The following is a 10,820-nucleotide window of genomic DNA, read 5'->3' as shown; positions in this document are numbered from 1 at the left end:
CCGCACTTGTTGTCGCAGGCATGGTCCCGCTGGATCTCCTGGCAGCTGAGCGGCAGAGCGGAGTAGAGGTAGCCAGCGAGCGGCGAGAGCGCACCATAGCCCAGTGGCAACGGCGCTGGGACCAAACGGCAAAAGGGAGGTGGACCAGACGTCTCCTTCCCCAGCTTAGCCCATGGCTGCGAAGAAGGCACGGCCAAATGCACCATTATTTGGGCCAACTGCTGACGGGGCATGGCTGCTTCAAGCAGTACCTGCATCGATTTAGGCATGCTGACGACCCGTATTGCAGCTGCTGCGGGCCTGGAGTCGACGAGGATGCAGAGCACGTCTTCTTTGTATGCCCCCGCTTCTCGCAAGAACGAACGAGGCTAGGGGAGACGCTTGCAGAAGTGAATGTGGACACCCTCACCGACCAGATGCTAGCCGATGAGCAATCATGGAACGCGGTCGCCGACATGGCAGCAAGCGTGATCAAGGAGCTGCGCAGGCTGGAGCGAAGCCGGACAAACTAAGCCAGAAAAATGACCCCACAGCCCGAAGTAATGCCTAGCGGCAGTCCCGCGGGAGCGGACCCACCAAATTTTTTCCTCCAAATTACCGAGGTTCACCCAGGCTTTGTGGGAAGATTCCGTCACCACAAAGAAAGAAATGCCTTCGTGAAAGGAGATGGAATCCTTCCTCAGCCAGAGATATCTGACGCTCGAAGCCATCGAGGGCAACCCGTCCGTTTCGCACAGTCCGAAAAGTGATCCGAGTCCGCCACCTTCCCGAAGCAACCCGTTCCGTTCTCAAGGGAGTCCTGTTCTTCGGAGGGTTCACTCCTTCAAGACAACTGTAAGTCCGAACCGGACAACGTGTGATCCTTGCGCGAAAGAGAATCACCCAATCCGGCTATGCCCACGATGTTCCAGCTGTATCAAACAAATGCAACTGTTTTGCACGAAGCCATCAGAACCGGGAATGCCAAAGAGCCCATAGCTGCAGTATTTGTGAGGACCGACACCAGATGCTGCTGCACCTTGGCAATCCAATTTCCAGTGAATCCACTTCCACAGTCGTACTGAGTCCGGCACAGACCAACTTGCTTGCAAGGGTCCCGCCATCAATGGTGAGGACGATAACCCGTGACAATCCTCAAGCAGCGTGCTATAAAGGTTCATTTTGCGCCGAGGCCATCCGAAGTAAACCTCGATCGGCTCTCCAATCTGAAGAGAGCTCTGTGAGTCCGTGCTTATGTCCTTCGCTTCACAAAACGCTGCCGGAGGCTATTCACCGGACAAGAGGACCACCTTGCAAGCGGAGAAATTACTCTGACGAACGGCATCCCATTATTCTGCCGTACAGCTATCGGCTGGCACGCCTTCTCGCACAATTCACCCACAGGATAACTCTTCATGGCGAGAACTAACTATTGGTGCGCCTTATCCGATCCAAGTTCTGGATTCCAAAGGATCAGAATCTTCTGAAGGGTGTCATAAACTCCTGCAAGGTATGAATCATCCACAAAAAGATGTTGCAAGCCCAAATGATGGGTAATCTTCCCACGGAACAAACTTCCTTTTCCGGACCGTTGACGTACACCGGAATTGACTACGAACCCTTCAAAATACAGAATTACACAGGGAGAGGCCAAGGGGTACGTGTGCGTGTTCGTGTATTTTCTACCAAGGCGATCCATTTGGAGCTCACATCGGATCCCGCGACCGAGAAATTTCTTGCAGCCTTCGCTCGTTTTGTCGCACGACGAGGGTATCCGCAGCGCATTCATTCCGACAATGGCAAAAATTTCGTTGATGACGCAACTGTGCTTTCCCGAGACATCCTATAAGCATTCAAGGGCTCGCTAACTGATGCGTATAGCCATCACTGGGTTTTGTGGAGTTTTATCCCACCAGGTGCTCCACACATGGGAGCTCTGTGGGAAGCCGGCGTGAAGAGTTTCACAACTCTCTTCTACAAAGCCACGTCAACTCGGAAGTACACCTTTGATAAGCTTTCCACGCTTCTCGCGAGGATTGAAGCATTCCTTAATTCCAGGCCGCTCTCGCCGATGTCCGACGATCAGACTGAGTTGCCCTTACTCCCCGGCACTTTTGTATAGGGCGACCCTTGATGTCTACGGCCGAATCCGAAATAAAGGGTGACTTTAAATCAATCATTAATCGTCGGCAGCATTTAAGGGCCCTCACCCAACAGTTTTGCCAGCGGTGGAAAGAGGAATACCTCAAAGAGATCCACAAGCGCACTAAGTGACAGACGCCGACGTCAAACCTCCAGATTTACGATATGGTTGTCGTCAAAGAGAACAACCTGCTCTCCAATGAATGGCGGCTCGGGAGAGTCCAGTGCGTGTATCCCGGCTCTGACGATAGGGTCCGTGTGGTAGATATCCTTGCTGCCCGCGGTGTCCTTAAAAGAACTGTTGTAAAGGTAGTTCTCCTTCCCTTAGAACCCCCTAGTTCTGTCCAAGAATAACGTAAATGTGCCTTTCAAAGCGCCAAGTTTCGGTACTAATACTTCTTCGACTACTTTCCATCCTCCTAGTTCATCGCATTATGACATGGCATCCCGCTCGCGCGCCAGCCGGGGAGAGCCGGCGCCTACGAGATAGAACCTCCTACCGCTGCCGAGTAATACATCCGCTGCCACGTGTTTCTGAAACAATCTCGTCAAGTTCTGATATCACAGCAGTGTAGATCAAAAAATGGTTGCTCTAGCTCTTATAGTCTCTGAGATCTAGGCGCTAATGTTTTGCGCTAAGCAAAGCCGGCTATGATACGTGTGTGTTAGAGAGAGACAGGAGGAGAAAAAATGAAATTGTTTTCTTGATGCTGGCTATAACAGTCTAAAAGATATGGTCATTCTCTACGATTCTGCGTTTTTGGTTCAAATAGTAATCGCATTTTAAAATACAGAACAACTCATTGCAGTGCCACATCTGCAAAATTCGACAGGCTAAGAGCAAGCAAAAGCTGTTTGGAATGCGGCTCTCACATGGAATCTTGAATATTGACACAATTTGATACAACAGCATTAAACACAGGTCGGTTTAACGGCACGTGCTTATTGTTAGAGAAAATATTTGATAGAGATTAGCTATATTTTGCCTGTTGCCATCACATCTACGAGCTTGTACTGAAAAGTGTATTTGAAGTGAATGTTGCGGAAATATACCTTTTTCAAAAGCTTAAGGATATTTGAAAAAATCTGGACCTTTCAAAAATACAATCTGGTCTACAAACACACTTGGAATCACACTTTAGCCGTTCTAAATATAATGAGGGGTTGGAGTTTTTTCAATCGAAACTGAAAGAAAATTATGCTAGAGGAGACTTTCGGGAGTTAATTGAACTCTCCATTTTGTACGGGAACAGAAAATAAGACCTCCTGGTGCGATGCATTAAGCTCGTTGGATGGAATATGAAAGTATTGATGAAGGTTTAGCAAAAGCAGCATTGAAGAAATTTTGTATATTTATGGTCTCTACATGATGAAATATCGATTCTCGCAGTTTTTAATGACGACGTTACTTTTGATGTAAAGGAAAGAATGGTCACAAATTTGACTTAACAAAATAGATCCACTTTAGAAAAACGATATGTACCATCAATGGAAGATCTTAACGGTGCACTTTTTGGTAAGTAATATTAAAACCTTTAAGTATTAACTCAAATGTGAAATTTTGTTTTCTTTCCATATTAGACAAACACATGGACAATTTTATACCTATAAAAAGTAGGACATCATTTGATCACCTTAAAATTAATGACAGTTTTTTGAGTCTATGGCCTTCATCATGGAACAGTAACCCATCTTACTTAAAAAGCAAGAAGGGTCTTTCATTACTTAAGGCAGTAAATGATACAACAGAAAGAGCTGTGAAATTGATGCAAGACATATAACAAACACTAACCTCAATTTCACAATTACACGTTTGACCAAGCTTATCCACGCGCGAATCACCAGAAGAACGATAGCGGCGTTATCAGTAGATGTCGCCGGGAGGTTATGTTCACATGTAATCCGCTATTACAGCCCAGGAGGAAAATTTCCGAGACTTCGGTCCTACGCTGACTGCAAGGTTCCGGGCTAACGCGTTTCTTCGCCAGGGTTTGAAACCAAAAACCACGCCAATTCACCGCACACAGTTCACTGCCCGTGCCTCGGTGTATCAGCTGGTTGTTGGTGAGCGGGTTAAAGCTCTGGCTGCAGCTTTTTATACCCGATACTCAAAATGAGTATTGGGGTATATTAGATTTGTGGTGAAAATGGATGTGTGTGTGTCCAGAAGGAATCGTTTCCGACCCCATAAAGTATATATATTCTTGATCAGCATCAATAGCCGAGTCGATTAAGCCATGTCTGTCTGTCCGGCCGTCCGTTTGTCCGTCCCTATTAGCGCCTAGTGCTCAAAGACTATAAGAGCTAGAGCAACGACATTTTATATCCGGACTTCTGTGATATGCTACTGTTACAAGTATATCTCAAAACTTTGCCCGCCCACTTCCGCCCCCACAAGGGCGAAAATCTGTGGCATCCACAATTTCAAAGATACAAGAAAACCAAAATTGCAGAATCGTAGAGACTGACCATATTTGCTAGACTGCAGAATCTGAATTGGATCGTAACATTATTATAGCCAAAATGAAGAAAACAATTTCATTTTTTTTCGGCCTGTCTCTCTCTAACACACACGTATCATAGCCGGCTTTGCTTAGCGCAAAACATTAGCGCCTAGATCTCAGAAACTATAAGAGCTAGAGCAACCAAATTTTTGATCTACATTGCTGTGATATCGGACCTTGACTAGTTTGTTTCAAAATTTCGCCACACCCCCTTCCGCCCTCCCAAAGGACGAAATTTTGGGGGATCCACAAGTCTCAGAGACTATTAGAACTGACTGTAGAGCTGTCACTGTTACAAAACTATTTGTAATTTTTCACTGCAGAACTCACTGTTACAAGTGTATTTCTTCTTGCTCACTGTAGAGAGCTTACTGCTACAAATGTGTTTCCAAATTTCGCCCCACCGCCTTCCTCGCACACAAAAGACGAAAATCTGTGGCAACCACAATTTTGAAGATACGAGAAAATTAAAAACACACAATCATACAGAATGGCCATATCTACCAGATTGCCGAATCTTGCCGAATCCGAATCATATCGGATTATTATTATAGCCAAAAATTACAAATCAATTTGTAGTGGCTACGCAGCGCCTGTCGGAACGTTCTGACTGATTTTCTGCCTCTCTCGCACGCACTCTTTGTCGTTTAATGTAGCCATACTGGGTATAAATGTAGAGTTGCGGTCACAGCAGCAACTTACCCCTCGTTGAATCTCCGTTTGCTCCAAACTAAAATAATGATCGGTCTATTTTTTCCTAACGGCTACGTAATGCACATATTTACCCTGTTGGAACTGGCACCGCAAAAATAGGAGTGTTGGGTTTGATGTGTTAATTCACCTTTTCCCCAGGTTTTTGGTTGGGCGTATGCACCCAATGTACATTAACACTAGCACGAACACTGCTGACTTCCAAGAGGAAAACTACAGAGAAATCCCGAAAATCAGACTTCCAGTCTCACTTTCTCGTTTAGAAACTAATTTGTTTTCATGGGTTCTTCTTTGTCTAGTGCACTTTTGTTTCAAGCCAAGCTTACATATATAAGGCGGTCATATTTAATTTTCTTTTTCTCACCGCGCAACTGACTTCTTCGACGGCCACTACGAGAAAGAAACGACTTGGGTTCTCCGTATCTGCCTTGGCACAATCCTTCCTGGCGACAGGAGTTTCTCATCGATCCGCGGCCGAGAGAAAGAGGTTGGCTCAGGAAAGTGCAGGATAAGGGGTAAGCGAGTCTCACGTCCTGAGTTGACGGGCGGCTGAGCGGTGCGATAGGCAGGGTTCTAGCAGAAAACGAATAAAGATAGCAATGAATGAATAATCTAGCCGCCAACCGTCCGTATTCATTGTATGGGGAAGACGGGTATCAGGGGATCCATCTCTTCTCCCCATCTTTAAGCCACTTGCCCCATAGGATCCCGAAGGTGCGAAGGAGTGAAAACAAGATCGACTCGGAATCTTTCGAGGGACCCCCCTTGGGATTAATAAGATGCTGCTGCACCTTGGCAATCCAATTTCCAGTGAATCCACTTCCACAGTCGTACTGAGTCCGGCACAGACCAACTTGCTTGCAAGGGTCCCGCCATCAATGGTGAGGACGATAACCCGTGACAATCCTCAAGCAGCGTGCTATAAAGGTTCATTTTGCGCCGAGGCCATCCGAAGTAAACCTCGATCGGCTCTCCAATCTGAAGAGAGCTCTGTGAGTCCGTGCTTATGTCCTTCGCTTCACAAAACGCTGCCGGAGGCTATTCACCGGACAAGAGGACCACCTTGCAAGCGGAGAAATTACTCTGACGAACGGCATCCCATTATTCTGCCGTACAGCTATCGGCTGGCACGCCTTCTCGCACAATTCACCCACAGGATAACTCTTCATGGCGGGAACTAACTATTGGTGCGCCTTATCCGATCCAAGTTCTGGATTCCAAAGGATGAGAATCTTCTGAAGGGTGTCATAAACTCCTGCAAGGTATGAATCATCCACAAAAAGATGTTGCAAGCCCAAATGATGGGTAATCTTCCCACGGAACAAACTTCCTTTTCCGGACCGTTGACGTACACCGGAATTGACTACGAACCCTTCAAAATACAGAATTACACAGGGAGAGGCCAAGGGGTACGTGTGCGTGTTCGTGTATTTTCTACCAAGGCGATCCATTTGGAGCTCACATCGGATCCCGCGACCGACAAATTTCTTGCAGCCTTCGCTCGTTTTGTCGCACGACGAGGGTATCCGCAGCGCATTCATTCCGACAATGGCAAAAATTTCGTTGATGACGCAACTGTGCTTTCCCGAGACATCCTATAAGCATTCAAGGGCTCGCTAACTGATGCGTATAGCCATCACTGGGTTTTGTGGAGTTTTATCCCACCAGGTGCTCCACACATGGGAGCTCTGTGGGAAGCCGGCGTGAAGAGTTTCACAACTCTCTTCTACAAAGCCACGTCAACTCGGAAGTACACCTTTGATAAGCTTTCCACGCTTCTCGCGAGGATTGAAGCATTCCTTAATTCCAGGCCGCTCTCGCCGATGTCCGACGATCAGACTGAGTTGCCCTTACTCCCCGGCACTTTTGTATAGGGCGACCCTTGATGTCTACGGCCGAATCCGAAATAAAGGGTGACTTTAAATCAATCATTAATCGTCGGCAGCATTTAAGGGCCCTCACCCAACAGTTTTGCCAGCGGTGGAAAGAGGAATACCTCAAAGAGATCCACAAGCGCACTAAGTGACAGACGCCGACGTCAAACCTCCAGATTTACGATATGGTTGTCGTCAAAGAGAACAACCTGCTCTCCAATGAATGGCGGCTCGGGAGAGTCCAGTGCGTGTATCCCGGCTCTGACGATAGGGTCCGTGTGGTAGATATCCTTGCTGCCCGCGGTGTCCTTAAAAGAACTGTTGTAAAGGTAGTTCTCCTTCCCTTAGAACCCCCTAGTTCTGTCCAAGAATAACGTAAATGTGCCTTTCAAAGCGCCAAGTTTCGGTACTAATACTTCTTCGGCATCCCGCTCGCGCGCCAGCCGGGGAGAGCCGGCGCCTACGAGATAGAACCTCCTACCGCTGCCGAGTAATACATCCGCTGCCACGTGTTTCTGAAACAATCTCGTCAAGTTCTGATATCACAGCAGTGTAGATCAAAAAATGGTTGCTCTAGCTCTTATAGTCTCTGAGATCTAGGCGCTAATGTTTTGCGCTAAGCAAAGCCGGCTATGATACGTGTGTGTTAGAGAGAGACAGGAGGAGAAAAAATGAAATTGTTTTCTTGATGCTGACTATAACAGTCTAAAAGATATGGTCATTCTCTACGATTCTGCGTTTTTGGTTCAAATAGTAATCGCATTTTAAAATACAGAACAACTCATTGCAGTGCCACATCTGCAAAATTCGACAGGCTAAGAGCAAGCAAAAGCTGTTTGGAATGCGGCTCTCACATGGAATCTTGAATATTGACACAATTTGATACAACAGCATTAAACACAGGTCGGTTTAACGGCACGTGCTTATTGTTAGAGAAAATATTTGATAGAGATTAGCTATATTTTGCCTGTTGCCATCACATCTACGAGCTTGTACTGAAAAGTGTATTTGAAGTGAATGTTGCGGAAATATACCTTTTTCAAAAGCTTAAGGATATTTGAAAAAATCTGGACCTTTCAAAAATACAATCTGGTCTACAAACTGTGGAATCACACTTTAGCCGTTCTAAATATAATGAGGGGTTGGAGTTTTTTCAATCGAAACTGAAAGAAAATTATGCTAGAGGAGACTTTCGGGAGTTAATTGAACTCTCCATTTTGTACGGGAACAGAAAATAAGACCTCCTGGTGCGATGCATTAAGCTCGTTGGATGGAATATGAAAGTATTGATGAAGGTTTAGCAAAAGCAGCATTGAAGAAATTTTGTATATTTATGGTCTCTACATGATGAAATATCGATTCTCGCAGTTTTTAATGACGACGTTACTTTTGATGTAAAGGAAAGAATGGTCACAAATTTGACTTAACAAAATAGATCCACTTTAGAAAAACGATATGTACCATCAATGGAAGATCTTAACGGTGCACTTTTTGGTAAGTAATATTAAAACCTTTAAGTATTAACTCAAATGTGAAATTTTGTTTTCTTTCCATATTAGACAAACACATGGACAATTTTATACCTATAAAAAGTAGGACATCATTTGATCACCTTAAAATTAATGACAGTTTTTTGAGTCTATGGCCTTCATCATGGAACAGTAACCCATCTTACTTAAAAAGCAAGAAGGGTCTTTCATTACTTAAGGCAGTAAATGATACAACAGAAAGAGCTGTGAAATTGATGCAAGACATATAACAAACACTAACCTCAATTTCACAATTACACGTTTGACCAAGCTTATCCACGCGCGAATCACCAGAAGAACGATAGCGGCGTTATCAGTAGATGTCGCCGGGAGGTTATGTTCACATGTAATCCGCTATTACAGCCCAGGAGGAAAATTTCCGAGACTTCGGTCCTACGCTGACTGCAAGGTTCCGGGCTAACGCGTTTCTTCGCCAGGGTTTGAAACCAAAAACCACGCCAATTCACCGCACACAGTTCACTGCCCGTGCCTCGGTGTATCAGCTGGTTGTTGGTGAGCGGGTTAAAGCTCTGGCTGCAGCTTTTTATACCCGATACTCAAAATGAGTATTGGGGTATATTAGATTTGTGGTGAAAATGGATGTGTGTGTGTCCAGAAGGAATCGTTTCCGACCCCATAAAGTATATATATTCTTGATCAGCATCAATAGCCGAGTCGATTAAGCCATGTCTGTCTGTCCGGCCGTCCGTTTGTCCGTCCCTATTAGCGCCTAGTGCTCAAAGACTATAAGAGCTAGAGCAACGACATTTTATATCCGGACTTCTGTGATATGCTACTGTTACAAGTATATCTCAAAACTTTGCCCGCCCACTTCCGCCCCCACAAGGGCGAAAATCTGTGGCATCCACAATTTCAAAGATACAAGAAAACCAAAATTGCAGAATCGTAGAGACTAACCATATTTGCTAGACTGCAGAATCTGAATTGGATCGTAACATTATTATAGCCAAAATGAAGAAAACAATTTCATTTTTTTTCGGCCTGTCTCTCTCTAACACACACGTATCATAGCCGGCTTTGCTTAGCGCAAAACATTAGCGCCTAGATCTCAGAAACTATAAGAGCTAGAGCAACCAAATTTTTGATCTACATTGCTGTGATATCGGACCTTGACTAGTTTGTTTCAAAATTTCGCCACACCCCCTTCCGCCCTCCCAAAGGACGAAATTTTGGGGGATCCACAAGTCTCAGAGACTATTAGAACTGACTGTAGAGCTGTCACTGTTACAAAACTATTTGTAATTTTTCACTGCAGAACTCACTGTTACAAGTGTATTTCTTCTTGCTCACTGTAGAGAGCTTACTGCTACAAATGTGTTTCCAAATTTCGCCCCACCGCCTTCCTCGCACACAAAAGACGAAAATCTGTGGCAACCACAATTTTGAAGATACGAGAAAATTAAAAACACACAATCATACAGAATGGCCATATCTACCAGATTGCCGAATCTTGCCGAATCCGAATCATATCGGATTATTATTATAGCCAAAAATTACAAATCAATTTGTAGTGGCTACGCAGCGCCTGTCGGAACGTTCTGACTGATTTTCTGCCTCTCTCGCACGCACTCTTTGTCGTTTAATGTAGCCATACTGGGTATAAATGTAGAGTTGCGGTCACAGCAGCAACTTACCCCTCGTTGAATCTCCGTTTGCTCCAAACTAAAATAATGATCGGTCTATTTTTTCCTAACGGCTACGTAATGCACATATTTACCCTGTTGGAACTGGCACCGCAAAAATAGGAGGGTTGGGTTTGATGTGTTAATTCACCTTTTCCCCAGGTTTTTGGTTGGGCGTATGCACCCAATGTACATTAACACTAGCACGAACACTGCTGACTTCCAAGAGGAAAACTACAGAGAAATCCCGAAAATCAGACTTCCAGTCTCACTTTCTCGTTTAGAAACTAATTTGTTTTCATGGGTTCTTCTTTGTCTAGTGCACTTTTGTTTCAAGCCAAGCTTACATATATAAGGCGGTCATATTTAATTTTCTTTTTCTCACCGCGCAACTGACTTCTTCGACGGCCACTACGAGAAAGAAACGACTTGGGTTCT

The sequence above is a fragment of the Drosophila miranda genome, chromosome XR (assembly GCF_003369915.1).
Source record: "Drosophila miranda strain MSH22 chromosome XR, D.miranda_PacBio2.1, whole genome shotgun sequence".
Taxonomy (NCBI): domain Eukaryota; kingdom Metazoa; phylum Arthropoda; class Insecta; order Diptera; family Drosophilidae; genus Drosophila; species Drosophila miranda.
This window is presented reverse-complemented; position numbering follows the sequence as displayed.